Source organism: Tamandua tetradactyla, chromosome 5 (genome assembly GCF_023851605.1).
Source record: "Tamandua tetradactyla isolate mTamTet1 chromosome 5, mTamTet1.pri, whole genome shotgun sequence".
In the NCBI taxonomy this organism is placed as follows: Eukaryota; Metazoa; Chordata; class Mammalia; order Pilosa; family Myrmecophagidae; genus Tamandua; species Tamandua tetradactyla.
The window spans coordinates 17,001,099-17,014,220 of NC_135331.1; the positions used below are offsets into that span (position 1 = coordinate 17,001,099).

The window sequence follows — 13,122 nt, forward strand, 5'->3', positions numbered from 1 at the left end:
AATGTTCATTAAGAGACAGACTTTGTGATAGACACTGACATTACAAAAATGGATGCGAAATGGGCAGCTGCCCTCAACCTTGCACATGGTACAGGGGAGTCAGAACAGCAGGCCCCTTGCCAGATATCAGAAGGCCAGTCAAATCGACTTAAACCAAGAATATGGAGTTATGAGCTCAAACATTTGAGAAATGCAGGAGAATTGGAAGGAAGGTGAAATAGGAGGTTATTTTCAAGTCCAGGGAACAGACAATGAGGGCCTAGGGTGGAAGAAAAAAGGGTGAGATACAAAGGATATTTCACCAGTGGAATGAATGAATTTGTCTGATGAACCAAGAGATGATAGTAGAATGCTATTTTATTTTAGGCACTGTAGGGATAAAAAAAAAACAAGATATGGCCTGACCCCACAGGACCTTATATCTAGTTGATTCACTAATGACTATCGTCTCAACAATGCCAATCAACTTTGTCAGAAGCAAATATATCCAGAATTGAAGGGATAAAAATGAATATACTACTCTGACCCAGGTTTATGATGCAGAAAGGGATCAGAAAAGACCGACGAGCTCTTTCTGGTCCACTTGTCACAAGGATTTGCTGCCTTTGGGAGCACAGTTAGATAACCACTGGATGACATACTGAAATGATGTACATTTTCCCATCCCCACAAAACCCCAGAATAATTTCAGCCTCAAGGAGAAAGAAAATCAAACAAATTAGAACAAGAGTAGGAGGTTGGCTAAAAAAAGCTAAACAGGACAACACATTATAAGATGCAATGGTGGTTGCCAAGCTGTAACGGGCCAGAGGAAAAGCAGTGACCTAAAGAGTCAGATGTGTCTGCAGACATTTGGAAAGTCGAATGACTTCCAACCCAAAGGGGTCCTTCAAGGAGGACAATGTGTCATGGGACCTGTGGGTCCCTCAAATGGACTTGCCATCGCTTCTTCACCCTTCCAAAGAAAGGGCAGTCAACAATGATGTGAGCTGTTAAGTGTGGGTGGGGGGCACACACTTGCAGAGAAGAGATGTCTAGGTCACTGACAGAAATCAAAATTGATAGTTTATTGGTTTCATCCTGGAATCCTGAATCTGTGGGTCTTAGCATTGCAACCCCCAATCAAATGTTCCAGTTATGTAACTCAGAATGGGACCTCATTTGGGAATAGGGTCATTGCAGATGGAATTAAGTAAGCTAAAAGGTCCTATCAGAGTAGGATGAGCCCTTAATCCAATATGACTAGCATCCTTATCAGAGGAAATTTGGACACAGACAGGCAGGGAGAGAAGGCCATGTGATGACAGAGGCATAGAAAGCTGTGGATGGCCCCAAGCCACCGCCAGGAGCCAGGAGTAAGGCATGGAACAGACTCTTCCCAACAAACTTCAGAGGGAGCATGGTCTTGCTGACACCTTGATTTTGGACTTCTAACCTCCAAAACTATAGGACAATAAATTTCTGTTGGTACTTTGTTATGGTAGCCCTAGGAAACTAAGACAGTTCCCTTTGAGCATTCTGGGTTGTGTAATTATTCTCTGTATTCCTGTGGGGGTAGGGGGGAGGGAGGGTAGCTAGGCAGAGTGTGACCTTTCACTTTCAACCGTTAGAAGGCTTCTTCCAGGCAGCACTGGTGGGAGAAACTCAACCCTACGGGATGTAATTTATCATTATGACACATCACAAGGCAGAGCTCAATGAGATCACTAATACACACACACAAATGGAATGGTGAGAGGTCTGAAGGCAGGAAAGGGAGTAGGGAAAGAGAATTGCTGATTCCTCCATAAATAAAAACAGAAAAGCAAATCATTTGGGTTTTTTTTTTGTTTGTTTTTTCTTTCCCAAGTGATGCTCATGCTGGAGAAAACGTCCAAAGATCCTGAACCAACCATGACTCCATTCCCCCTCTCAGGTGTTTTCAGGATGTTCCCAGGTTCCCTGTTGGATGTCATCTTCAGACCTGTGCATGACCTGGAGAGGCTCAGGTCTGAGGAATGATGCTGATGGGGTCCATGATTGTGTCCATGATTCTTAATATTTGGAAATGTAACTCATAGTGCTTTAATAGAACCTGTCTCTCCCAACTCCACCCAACCCTATCTTGGGAGCTCAGTTTTTAGAATTATCCCTATTTTTACAGACAAGGAAGCTGAATGTAGAGGGGCAATGCTCCTAGTCAACCAAACAGGAGCTGACAATTCTTAGACCAAGCGTTTTAACTTGAATCTTTCCTGTGTTCCTCTAGGGCAGGGGTTGGTAAACCATAGCCTATAGGCCAAAGCCACCCACTGCCTGAGGACTAAGAATAGTTTTTACATTTTTATATGGTTGGAAAAAATAAAAAGAATAATATTTTGTGGCATGTGAAAGTGATATGAAATTTCAGTTCCCCTAAGTAAAGCTTACTGGCAAACAGCCATGCCAGCTCATTTATGTATTGTCTTTGGCTGCTTTCACACCTCAGCAACAGAGCTGAGTAGTTGTGACAGAGATGGTATGGCTTTCAGAGGTGAAAATACTCCTTTGGTCTGTTAGATGAAAAGCACGTCTACCCTTGTTCTGGGCTACTGGACCCCAGGAAGAAGCAAAGGGATCCCTGTGGCTACTGAATAAAGCATGGCATTAAGAAATCTACAGATCAGCCTCCATCCTCACGGTCAGTGTTTTGCCCCTCTTCTCGCACACCTTAAGCCAAAGTCAACCTGGAAAATCCATCTACCCTAGAATCTTCCTCTGCCCCAGTACTCTTCCTCATCCCTCCAGCTTCCTTCGTCCATATTTCACACTTGAGTCACCTCTCAGAGGTCCACTCAGAGGACACAGGAAGTGGTTTCTTGGTACTGTGTCCCCTATCCATAATCCTGCTGTGCTTGGCTTGTGCTTCTATTATAATACATACCATATTCTGTCTTATATATTTCGGCCCTCCCATTTCTATCTCCAGTAATTTTACTTCCCCTAACATAGCATTCAGTGTCCAGTGGTCTGTCCTCCCAGTGGCCATGTCTGTCTCCAGCTTTGCCATAACCCCCAGAGCCTAGCACAACAAATACATATATAATTTTTTCAACGATAAATGAATGGCTAATTTTATACATGCTAGTCTTTCCCACTAGATTATATTCTCCTTGAGGATAAAAAAATTTTCATCTTTGTATTCAAAAGTTAAAAAACATCCCAGAAATCACAGCTAAACTGAACCGAAAGGTAAAGATTCGTTATCAGTTAATCTTCAGAATTCAAAAAAAAAAAAAAATCCCAGAAAAAGCCTGGAGGTTGGAATTTGCTAAGTTGATTTCTGGTTAGAAGGTTCCTGGAATTCCGAACAGTTTGAAAGTCGTGGACATTCCAAGAAGGGTGAGCACCTTCAAAGGTCTTCAACCCTATCTACACATTAGAATCACTCTGGGATCTTTTAAAAAGACCACACTCAGAACAATTCTCTCAGGATCTCTGGGGGTGGAGACCACTCACCAGTAGAATTTTTTTTTAATATGACTTTTTAAATTAGAGAATTTATAGATTTATAGAAAAAAAATCATGCAGAAAATAGAGTTCTCATATAAATCCCTCTGTTATGATGGTGTTAATCAGCAGTAGAATTTTTAAAGCTCCATAGATGGTTCTTTTGTGCAGCCAGAGTTGAGAGCCAGGTGATTCTTACCATCAGAAACACTTAGGAAATGCTAATTTAAAATTATGGACCTACCTGGCCAAATATCTTCCGCACACACATCTGCCAAAATGTCTGAAATGCCACTACTGGAGTAACTCTCTGGGGTTCAGCAAACCTTCCCCACCAGACCCACCTGTCTTAATTTGCCAGAGGTGCTATGACAAATAACACATAATGGGTTGAGTTTACAGCAAGAATTTATTGACTCATGGTTTTGAAAGCTAGAAGTCCAAAATCAAGATGCTGCCAAGGCCAAGCCCTCTCCCCAGTCAGCACTGTTCTGGAGATGGCTGTCCTCCATTACGAGGTAATCTGTTTCATTCTCTCCTCTCTGACTTCTGGCTTCTTCCAGTTTCCAATCTCTACTAACTGACTGCATCCAAATTTTTTTTCTTTATAAAGCCTCCAGTAATTTGGATTAAGACCCACCTTGACTCAGTTTGGCCAGCCCTTAACTTATAATAGCATCTTCAAAAGGTCCTATTTACAAAATGTTTACACTTACAAGTATGCAGATAAGAACATGTCTTGTTGATACTTGATTCAATCTGCCATAATTCCCATATAGGACCAACTTAAAAAAAAAAAAGAAAACTCACACTTGGTTTTGTCAAGCAAATTCCCTGGGAGGCACCCCTTGTGAGAAGAAAACAGGATAACCAGTCTCTGTCCAACGTAAACTGAACACTACGCAAGAGTAGGCCTCCCTTTAACCTTGACAGGGCTGGATGGGCTCGTAAAATTAGCCAAAGAGATGGGGCTCTGGGCTTACAAAGAAATTCCAAACCATAAGTGGGAGAACTGACTAATAGGGGTCATAGGGGTCTCTATGCTAAACCTTATCCAGGGCCTCAGAGGAAAGCTGGGCTGTGCTACCAATATCCCCCTTCAGGACTGAGAACACATTCCCCAACTGCCTGCGGTATTGGCTGCTGAAGACCAACTTTCTTGGCTAAAAATCTGCCCTCAGCAAAGAGAGCTGCTCACCAGGACTCTGTCCCTCCCTGGAGTCAGCCTCTATCTAAGGACCAGTCTTTGAGAGTACAAATACCCAACTCCCTGTTCTCATTTTGGGACATTTCTCAAAGGCCATTCCAGCTCTAGAGCACCCCGTGAAATTCCCAAGACCCTTATTTTATCTGCCCCCACATCCTTAGGGGTGCTATTCTTAAGTATATATCCCCATAAATCTATACATAAATCTCTGCCTCAGAATCCTAGGCCCCAACCTAGGACAGGGGTCATTACCAAGTCTGGGGAGAAAAACTGACTTTTCTTCTAGTAGTCATTTCTCAGTTTCTTCTTAATCTAGGTATCATTAACATCTGATCAATATCAAATTTGTCTCACTCTGTTCATTAGATTTAATAAGGAGAATTTGGGGGTATTCTAGTTTTCTGGCCGGCTTTTACTATTGAAGAAGTCATTCAAGTCCTTCATCCCCTACCTTATTGAAACTTGTCACTGGTTTTCCACTGCTCTGGGGGTAAAAGTCACAATGATGTTCATGATGCATACCGTCATATAACGGTTGGCCTGCAACTTCCTCTTCCACACCTTCCTGAAACCCTTTCAGTACTAGTTCCCTCTAACACAGGGCCTTTGCATATGCCGTTAACTTTGTCTAGACTCCACTTTCACCCCATACCTGGTTCACTGAATTAACTCCTATTTATTCTTCAGATCTCAACTTAGTTGTCACTTTCTCAGAGCTCAGAGCCAACTTCTCCATAAGGCATAGCAGGAACAGCGTTGAGGGCCCATGAAAAACATTTTACAATCTCTTTTAAAATCAGAAGCATAGGACTTCCTGGAAGATGGCGGCTTAGTAAGACGCGCGGATCTTAGTTTCTTCTCCAGGACACCTACTAGGGGAGTAGAAACGATACAGAAAGCGCCCAAAGCCACAACAGAGATAAAAAAGACAGCGTACCCCATCCTGGAACGGCTGGCTGGCTGAGAGAAGCAGCTCGGGTGAGATCGCCGAGGCGCGCGGGCCTTACCGGGCGGGGTGGCAAGCGGCCGGAGTTACTCCCTTCCCCCTTCCCGGGCCGGCTGGGAGAATTGGAGAGGCGGTCCCCTGAAACAAAGACGGCTGGCGCCCACACCACGCGCAGCCCCCGGACCAACTGAGAGAATTGGATCGGAAACCCCCAGGCCGCGGAGAACGGTGACGGGTGGGGGAGGCCCCTTCCAAACCCGTGACTCCCGGGGAACGTGCACTCTCTCGGGCGGGCCGCTGCCGCTGGCACCCTCCCGCCACGCTTGTTGCCCAGGGCCGACTAGGAAATTCGGACGGGCTCTTTCCCTGGCTGCGGCGACCAGCAACCCTCCCTGCGTTCGGACCCCGGGCCGACTCAAGCCGTTTCGGCTAGCGAACCCCCAGGACAGCGACAGTTTTCCAAAGTTTAAGGTCCCACAGCACCTTTTACTGGTGGGACCCGCAGACAAACGTGTGCCACGAGCGCCACCTACTGGGCAGGATAAGAAAAACAGAACCCAGAGATTTCACAGAAAAATATTACAACCTTGCTGGGTCCAACACCAAGAGAAATCTGAATAAATGCCCAGACGCCAGCAGCAGAAGATAACTGTCCACGCTCAAAAGATTGAGAATATGGCCCAGTCAAAGGAACAAACCAATAGCTCAAATGAGACACAAGAGCTGAGACAACTAATCCTGAATATACGAACAGAAATGGAAAACCTCTTCAAAAATGAAATCGATAAATTGAGGGAGGACATGAAGAGGACATGGGCTGAACATAAAGAAGAAATAGAAAAACTGAAAAAACAAATCGCAGAACTTATGGAAGTGAAGGATAAAGTAGCAAACATAGAAAAAATAATGGATAGCTACAATGATAGATTTAAAGAGACAGAAGATAGAATTAGTGATTTGGAGGATGGAACATCTGAATCCCAAAAAGAAACAGAAACTATCGGGAAAAGAATGGAAAAATTTGAACAGGGTATCAGGGAACTCAAGGACAATATGAACCGCACAAATATACGTGTTGTGGGTGTCCCAGAAGGAGAAGAGAAGGGAAAAGGAGGAGAAAAACTAATGGAAGAAATTTTCACTGAAAATTTCCCAACTCTTATGAAAGACCTAAAATTACAGATCCAAGAAGTGCAGCGCACCCCAAAGAGATTAGACCCAAATAGGCGTTCTCCAAGACACTTACTAGTTAGAATGTCAGAGGTCAAAGAGAAAGAGAAGATCTTGAAAGCAGCAAGAGAAAAACAATCCATTACATACAAGGGAAACCCAATAAGACTTTGTGTAGATTTCTCAGCAGAAACCATGGAAGCTAGAAGACAGTGGGATGGTATATTTAAAATACTAAAAGAGAAAAACTGCCAACCAAGACTCCTATATCCAGCAAAATTATCCTTCAAAAATGAGGGAGAAATTAAAACATTCTCAGACAAAAAGTCACTGAAAGAATTTGTGACCAAGAGACCAGCTCTGCAAGAAATACTAAAGGGAGCACTAGAGTCAGATACAAAAAGACAGAAGAGAGAGATATGGAAAAGAGTGTAGAAAGAAGGAAAATCAGATATGATATATATAATACAAAAGGCAAAATGTTAGAGGAAAATATTATCCAAACAGTAATAACACTAAATGTCAATGGACTGAATTCCCCAATCAAAAGACATAGATTGGCAGAATGGATTAAAAAACAGGATCCTTCGATATGCTGTCTACAGGAAACACATCTTAGACCCAAAGATAAACATAGGTTGAAAGTGAAAGGTTGGGAAAAGATATTTCATGCAAATAACAACCAGAAAAGAGCAGGAGTGGCTATACTAATATCCAACAAATTAGACTTCAAATGTAAAACAGTTAAAAGAGACAAAGAAGGACACTATATACTAATAAAAGGAACAATTAAACAAGAAGACATAACAATCATAAATATTTACGCACCGAATCAGAATGCCCCAAAATACGTGAGGAATATACTGCAAACACTGAAAAGGGAAATAGACTCATATACCATAATAGTTGGAGACTTCAACTCACCACTCTCATCAAGGGACAGAACATCTAGACAGAGGATCAACAAAGAAATAGAGAATCTGAATATTACTATAAATGAACTAGACTTAATAGACATTTATAGGACATTACATCCCACAACAGCAGGATACACCTTTTTCTCAAGTGCTCATGGATCATTCTCAAAGATAGACCATATGCTGGGTCACAAAGCAAGTCTTAACAAATTTAAAAAGATTGAAATCTTACACAACACTTTCTCGGACCATAAAGGAATGATGTTGGAAATCAATAATAGGCAGAGTGCCAGAAAATTCACAAATACGTGGAGGCTCAACAACACACTCTTAAACAACGAGTGGGTCAAGGAAGAAATTGCAAGAGAAATTAGCAAATACCTCGAGGCGAATGAAAATGAAAACACAACATATCAAAACTTATGGGACGCAGCAAAGGCAGTGCTAAGAGGGAAATTTATTGCTCTAAATGCCTATATCAGAAAAGAAGAAAAGGCAAAAATTCAGGAATTAACTATCCATTTGGAAGAACTGGAGAAAGAACAGCAAGCTAACCCCAAAGCAAGCAAAAGGAAAGAAATAACAAAGATTAGAGCACAAATAAATGAAATTGAAAACATGAAAACAATAGAGAAAATCAATAAGGCCAGAAGTTGGTTCTATGAGAAAATCAATAAGATTGATGGGCCCTTAGCAAGATTGACAAAAAGAAGAAGAGAGAGGATGCAAATAAATAAGATCAGAAATGGAAGAGGAGACATAACTACTGACCTCACAGAAATAAAGGAGGTAATAACAGGATACTATGAACAACTTTACGCTAATAAATACAACAATTTAGAGGAAATGGACGGGTTCCTGGAAAGACATGAACAACCAACTTTGACTCAAGAAGACATAGATGACCTCAACAAACCAATCACAAGTAAAGAAATTGAATTAGTCATTCAAAAGCTTCCTAAAAAGAAAAGTCCAGGACCAGATGGCTTCACATGTGAATTCTACCAAACGTTCCAGAAAGAATTAGTACCAATTCTCTTCAAACTCTTCAAAAAAATCGAAGTGGAGGGAAAACTACCTAATTCATTCTATGAAGCCAACATCACCCTCATACCAAAACCAGGCAAAGATATTACAAAAAAAGAAAACTACAGACCAATCTCTCTAATGAATACAGATGCAAAAATCCTCAATAAAATTCTAGCAAATCGTATCCAACAACACATTAAAAGAATTATACATCATGACCAAGTAGGATTCATCCCAGGTATGCAAGGATGGTTCAACATAAGAAAATCAATTAATGTAATACACCATATCAACAAATCAAAGCAGAAAAATCACATGATCATCTCAATTGATGCAGAGAAGGCATTCGACAAGATTCAACATCCTTTCCTGTTGAAAACACTTCAAAAGATAGGAATACAAGGGAACTTCCTTAAAATGATAGAGGGAATATATGAAAAACCCACAGCTAATATCATCCTCAATGGGGAAAAATTGAAAACTTTCCCCCTAAGATCAGGAACAAGACAAGGATGTCCACTATCACCACTATTATTCAACATTGTGTTGGAGGTTCTAGCCAGAGCAATTAGACAAGAAAAAGAAATACAAGGCATCAAAATTGGAAAGGAAGAAGTAAAACTATCACTGTTTGCAGACGATATGATACTATACGTCGAAAACCCGGAAAAATCCACAACAAAACTACTAGAGCTAATAAATGAGTACAGCAAAGTAGCAGGTTACAAGATCAACATTCAAAAATCTGTAGCATTTCTATACACTAGTAAGGAACAAGCTGAGGGGGAAATCAAGAAACGAATCCCATTCACAATTGCAACTAAAAGAATAAAATACCTAGGAATAAATTTAACTAAAGAGACAAAAAACCTATATAAAGAAAACTACAAAAAACTGCTAAAAGAAATCACAGAAGACCTAAATAGATGGAAGGGCATACCGTGTTCATGGATTGGAAGACTAAATATAGTTAAGATGTCAATCCTACCTAAATTGATTTACAGATTCAATGCAATACCAATCAAAATCCCAACAACTTATTTTTCAGAAATAGAAAAACCAATAAGCAAATTTATCTGGAAGGGCAGGGTGCCCCGAATTGCTAAAAACATCTTGAGGAAAAAAAAACGAAGCTGGAGGTCTCGCGCTGCCTGACTTTAAGGCATATTATGAAGCCACAGTGGTCAAAACAGCATGGTATTGGCATAAAGATAGATATATCGACCAATGGAATCGAATAGAGTGCTCAGATATAGACCCTCTCATCTATGGACATTTGATCTTTGATAAGGCAGTCAAGCCAACTCACCTGGGACAGAACAGTCTCTTCAATAAATGGTGCCTAGAGAACTGGATATCCATATGCAAAAGAATGAAAGAAGACCCATCTCTCACACCCTATACAAAAGTTAACTCAAAATGGATCAAAGATCTAAACATTAGGTCTAAGACCATAAAACAGTTAGAGGAAAATGTAGGGAGATATCTTATGGATCTTACAACTGGAGGCGGTTTTATGGACCTTAAACCTAAAGCAAGAGCACTGAAGAAGGAAATAAATAAATGGGAACTCCTCAAAATTAAACACTTTTGTGCATCAAAGAACTTCATCAAGAAAGTAGAAAGACAGCCTTCACAATGGGAGACAATATTTGGAAATGATATATCAGATAAAGGTCTAGTATCCAGAATTTATAAAGAGATTGTTCATCTCAACAACAAAAAGACAGCCAACCCAATTACAAAATGGGAAAAAGACTTGAACAGACACCTCTCAGAAGAGGAAATACGGATGGCCAAGAGGCACATGAAGAGATGCTCAATGTCCCTGGCCATTAGAGAAATGCAAATCAAAACCACAATGAGATATCATCTCACACCCACCAGAATGGCCATTATCAACAAAACAGAAAATGACAAGTGCTGGAGAGGATGCGGAGAAAGAGGCACACTTATCCACTGTTGGTGGGAATGTCAAAGGGTGCAACCACTGTGGAAGGCAGTTTGGCGGTTCCTCAAAAAGCTGAATATAGAATTGCCATACGACCCAGCAATACCATTGCTAGGTATCTACTCAAAGGACTTAAGGGCAAAGACACAAACGGACATTTGCACACCAATGTTTATAGCAGCATTATTTACAATTGCAAAGAGATGGAAACAGCCAAAATCTCCATCAACAGAAGAGTGGCTAAACAAACTGTGGTATATACATACGATGGAATATTATGCAGCTTTAAGACAAGATAAACTTATGAACCATGTAATAACATGGATGGACCTAGAGAATATTATGCTGAGTGAATCCAGCCAAAAACTAAAGGACAAATACTGTATGGTCCCACTGATGTGAACGGACATTCGAGAATAAACTTGAAATATGTCATTGGTAACAGAGTTCAGCAGGCGTTAGAAACAGGGTAAGACAATGGGTAATTGAAGCTGAAGGGATACAGACTGTGCAACAGGACTAGATACAAAAACTCAAAAATGGACAGCACAATAATACCTAATTGTAAAGTAATCATGTTAAAACACTGAATGAAGCTGCATCTGAGCTATAGGTTTTTGTTTTGTTTTGTTTTGTTTTGTTTTGATTTTACTATTATTACTTTTATTTTTTTCTCTATATTAACATTCTATATCTTTTTCGGTTATGTTGCTAGTTCTTCTAAACCAATGCAAATGTACTAAGAAATGATGATCATGCAGCTATGTGATGATGTTAAGAATTAATGATTGCATGTGTAGAATGGTATGATCTCTAAATGTTGGGTTAATTTCTTTTTTTCTGGTAATTAAAAAAAAAAAAAAGAGAAGGGATAATTGGAGATGAAGGGATACAGACTGTACAACGGGACTGGATATAAAAATTCAGAAATGGACAGCACAATACTACCCAATTGTAATGCAATTATGTTAAAACACTGAATGAAGCTGCATGTGAGGTATAGGTTTTTTGTTTTTGTTTTTTTTGTTTTTTTTTCTTTCTATTATTGTTTTAATTCTTATTCTGTTGTCTTTTTATTTCTGTTTCTAAATCAATGCAAATGTACTAAGAAATGATGAATATGCAACTATGTGATGTTATTAAGAATTACTGATTGTACATGTACATTGAAATGATTTCTAATTGTTTTGTTAATTCTTTTTTTAATTAATAAAAAAAAAAACTTAAAAAAAAAAATCAGAAGCATAAAAAAATATGACTCTAATAATGACTATATAATGAGGAATCCAGCCTGGATTATTTCAATCATTATTCTATTTTTATATGTATTTTAATGAGAAAGGTGCCAACAAAGGTAAAAGTACCCAGGATCCCTGGAAGTCATAACATGGCTCCAACCTCTTCTGATCTTTTCCCCCTCTCCCCTACTCCACCTCTACCACTAGGTCAGGTCTCCCTGTTAAATGCTTTCATTGTACCCTGAACTCTCCCCTCCAAGCACTTATCACAGTTGTCATTTTGCATTCTTTTGTGTGTTTCTTAATTTAACACCACTCTCTTCTCTAAACTGCAAGCTTGTGAAAGCAGGGACCATGTCTGACTTATTGGCTCTATGTCATCGCATCTAAAGTAGTGCCTGACTCATAGTACGTACTCAATAAATATTTGCTGAATGGATGACTAAGCAGAGACAATCCACCTCTACAAGCTATCCTAGTTTTCCAGCAAGAACCCTCACTTGATCTACTATTAACTGACTGCCTCGCCTATAGGTCTGAGGGGGAGGGGACAGGACGGAAATGAAGAGGAAAGAGTCACAATGGACATGGGGTAATCAGTGGTGCCAAACTTCTCCCCCTGGGGAAGATGTGGGAGAAGGGCGGCAGTGATTTAGCATAAACAAACATTTCCTCCTCTGGTAGGTCATTTTGTAATTATGTGCAGGTCAAGCACTTTAGAGCTCCCGGAAGTCAGACAATATCTGCTTCCAGAGGCTATTCATGCTCCAGGGCTGGCTAGAGAGAAGAGGGACTTTCATTAGGTTGTCTTTTCCTATCTAGGGAGGAAGCTTGCCAAGTGACAGTCCAGTTGAATCAAGCAAAAAGCAATAGGAAAGGGATTTGACCTCAGAGTTCAGAGAAGAGGAGTGGAACAAAACAAGTATATTAACTCAGGGAATTAGCCATATGGAGCTTGAAAACCTGGGCAAGGTAGTCTTGAGGAAAGGTGTTGAGGCCAACTTTGTCATCTGTGCTCTTGGGGAGGGTACTTGGCAAGAGAAATGTTCTCCGTGGACAGAAGACGTGTCAAGCCAGTTAGAGAGAAGATAACAGGAGACCATTAAGAAAATGCAGATGAACTGTTTGTTGCCAGATGTGGTAACTGGTTCTTGTCAACTGGCTGCCCTCATCTGTGTTCACTCTGCAAAGATGGC

General features: G+C 40.5%; 1 protein-coding gene across 1 annotated transcript in view; it reads right to left on the reverse strand.

Moving 5' to 3' along the window:
* The window catches only part of SPRING1 (SREBF pathway regulator in golgi 1), a 115,997-nt gene that overhangs the window by 34,648 nt on the left and 68,227 nt on the right, over nt 1–13,122 (reverse strand). The window lies entirely within an intron of this gene.